Here is a 3,138-nt window from a genome sequence, read left to right as displayed (position 1 = left end):
GCTACTGCAAAAGCCACAGTAAAAAGGTGTTCTCAGAAGTAGTTTTTAAGTGCAGAATGCAGAATCTACAGAGAGTAACAGAGGAAATCATTTTTATAGGGGAGTCCTTACTAGAAGTTTTGAGGTTTTATTTTTACACCCCCTGCTGTCTACAATGTAGCGGACAAAGTAGAGTAAGAAACTAGAAAACTTTTGCCTGAATGGTTTATTATATTTTATCAAGCCCCTAAGTGGCTGTTGGACTCTCTCCCTATGGGAATTGGTTTGGGAGTGTGTTACTCACTTGCTTATATTTTGTGTCAGCTGCTGAAGTCCTCCATTCGGATCTCACAGAGAATGTTGCTGATCTTTTAAGGTTTTTGACAAACTCATTTATGTGTTTTCTCCCCAATTCCAGATCCTAAAAGTTTGGAAGGATCTAAAACTAAAGCCAGGTGACTTTTGGATTGTTAAGAGACATTTATATATAAGGAAATGTTTGGAGACTCAATACAGCATCTCTTTCATGTACAGTTTTGCAAAATCTGAAGGAAAAGTCATCTGGATCCACACCAGACACTGAAAAAATGACTTAATGAAAGAAATCTCTGTGTTTGATTTGTTTCCCTCTTGCGATAACAGTCTAGGGTACTTTTTGATTCAATTACTTTAATTGTAAGGGATATATATATATATTTGAAAAGTAGTTTAGCCATGTTGAAGTCATATTTGTCTTTTGTACCTCTTCCATTTTATGTAGAATTGTCTGTGTTTACATATGCTGATAAGTCAGCATACCAACAATTAAGCTAGAAAGCCATTCTGGCCACAGGAGTGTACAGCCAGTACTCTATAAATATGTCTTATCAATCATTTGTTTTTCACAATGAAAAGTAATTTTGTAATGAAAAAAGCTGCTCAGCTATTATTTTCTCCACAATGGAGTTTTTGCCTCTTTGGCCAGGACTACCTCCACCTAAGCATGTGGAGGTTCCAGGTTAAAGGTGATAGCAGGTATGGTTAGTGATCAAAATATTGATCAAAAGAGAGGAGACTGTAATGGAAATTTGTAGGTTCTGTATATAATTGTATTCTATTTCATATATATTGCACGATGCCCTCACTGTGCACACGGCACTAACAATGTTTTCAGTACATGTTTTGCATTCTTTCAAATCCTGATTAGAATTAGCCTGCCTATGTAACGCCCCTTCTTACCATAAACATACAATTGGAATATTAATGTGATACCTACGTAATCATGTGTATAAAAACCTTCAAATGCGTCATAATAAAGGAGAACAGTTATTTGGAAAGATGCTGAGCGTATCTTTTGTGTCTGTTCCCTACTGCAGTAGTTATTAATTTGGAACCACTAATCAATATGAGGATAGGAGTTGCCTATCATCAAAATATCCATTTCAGAACCATGAATGCCAACATGTACTGTGACATACTGAAGCAGAGCATGATCCCCTCCCTTCAGAGACTGGGCCGCAGGGCAGTATTCCAACATGATAATGACCCCAAACACACTGTCAGGTCACCTGAGACCAGGTGACAGATGCACTCCGTAGGAGTCGGAAGTGCACCACTAGGTAGTGGACCTTAGGACTGACTGCTGCGGATTGTACCCAGGGAGATTCCGGACACAGGTCTACAGGATCACTAACACAGATCCCAATGGCAGCTGGAGCATAGATTTCCCAGGGCGCAGAGTCTAAGAGCCAGCGGGTGTTCACCAGAGCCTTCAGTGGTGAGGATTGACTTCGCTGCAGTCTGGCTCCAGGTCGCGGCCCCTAGGGTCTCACAGCTCATGCTCACAGTAGACTACAGGAGAAGGAAGCAGCAGGCTGGAACGACAAGGATAGTAAGGGGATATGGTAGAGGTCAGGGCAACCAGCAGACAGGAACAACACAGAGTACACGCCAAAGGTTCAGGGTCACAGGCAGACAGGGATGGTCAGGGACATGCAAAAGGTCAAGGTCACAAGCAGACAGGAATCGTTGAGAACACGCCAAGGTCGCTTAAAGAGTCAAACATAGAGCACACAGCAAGCAGGAACCAGGAAGCCAAACACACAATGAATACACAATGGTTGATCAGCCCCAATGGCTTGCAGTGCACAGGTTAATATAGAGTTCCCTGATAGGGCCTGGGGTGGAGCCATGCTTAGAGGAGAGGTTATAAAAACCACCAGGTGGAAGTGGCTGGCCTCTTAGTCTGAACACGAGGGGAGGTAAGCAAACACAGGAAGATCACTGCATAACTATGACACTCACCTCCAAGATGACTATTGCCTTGTGTCAGGGCTGGCTTAGCCCTTCCTCCTCTGGGCTGGCCGCTCAGCTGTCGGCTAATTGCCAGCTCTCTTCTCTTTCCACAGTTACCAGCTGTTCCCGATGATGCTCATCTGACCTGCCTATTTAAAGCCTTCCAGCTCACTCTTTCCTTTGCCTTCACGTTAGTCACATCACTAGGAACCATCTCTTGCTGTTTGTTTCAAGACTGGCTTGATAACATCCCTCCTGGCTTCTATCCTGCTTGCAGTTGCTTTCCCTGACATCTGGACTGGCTGATTACCCGATCTGGTTTATGAACTTTGGACTGGCTGACTACCCGATCTGGCTACTGGACTCTGGCTATGCTTGACTACGCTTTTTCCTATTTACCTTTTTATTTTCATTAATAAACAAGTGTGATTTGATTGTACTTCTGTCTCTGTTTCTTTTTTTTTTTCAAATATATACTTTATTTATTTAAACAATGCCCAACCTGGGCGCACATATAACATAAACATACAGTTGGGATACATGGGGGGAAGGAAGGGAAAGTGCCCAGTGAGTACAATACAGAGATAGAGGCGGAGGCGGACATAGCCTACATACAGTACATCTGAAATTAACATGAGTTCCCGTAAGGTCACGTTCATCATCATGCCGGCTACCACCGCCCCTTCGGGCCGGGGCACCTTGCGCGAAGTAACCATGGACTCACTAGACACCCAATTCTCAGCTGCCTCCCCCACACCAGAACCCCATTGCCCCGGTAAACAAACAAACGTCCGAAGTCAGAGTCTGACAGCATTCTGTCTCTGTTTCATGGTTCATGACACCTTGCTAAAGAAGCTGAGGGTAAAGGTGATGGACTGGTCAAAC

The 3,138-nt window shown here is 43.5% G+C and overlaps 1 long non-coding RNA gene across 1 annotated transcript; it reads left to right on the top strand.

Annotated features, from left to right (window-relative positions):
• Nucleotides 1-311: 311 nt before the first annotated feature.
• Nucleotides 312-2,692, top strand: LOC143984307 (uncharacterized). Its single transcript, XR_013274786.1, has 2 exons — nucleotides 312-627; nucleotides 2,367-2,692. It is a non-coding gene; the product is annotated as an uncharacterized LOC143984307 (long non-coding RNA).
• The last annotated feature ends 446 nt before the right edge of the window (nucleotides 2,693-3,138 follow it).

The sequence above is a fragment of the Lithobates pipiens genome, unplaced genomic scaffold (assembly GCF_037356315.1).
Source record: "Lithobates pipiens isolate NorthernLeopardFrog02 unplaced genomic scaffold, aLitPip1_a1.2 Scaffold_16, whole genome shotgun sequence".
Classification (NCBI taxonomy): domain Eukaryota; kingdom Metazoa; phylum Chordata; class Amphibia; order Anura; family Ranidae; genus Lithobates; species Lithobates pipiens.
The sequence above is the reverse complement of the archived record's forward strand: the minus strand, read 5'-3'. Positions and strand labels throughout refer to the sequence as shown.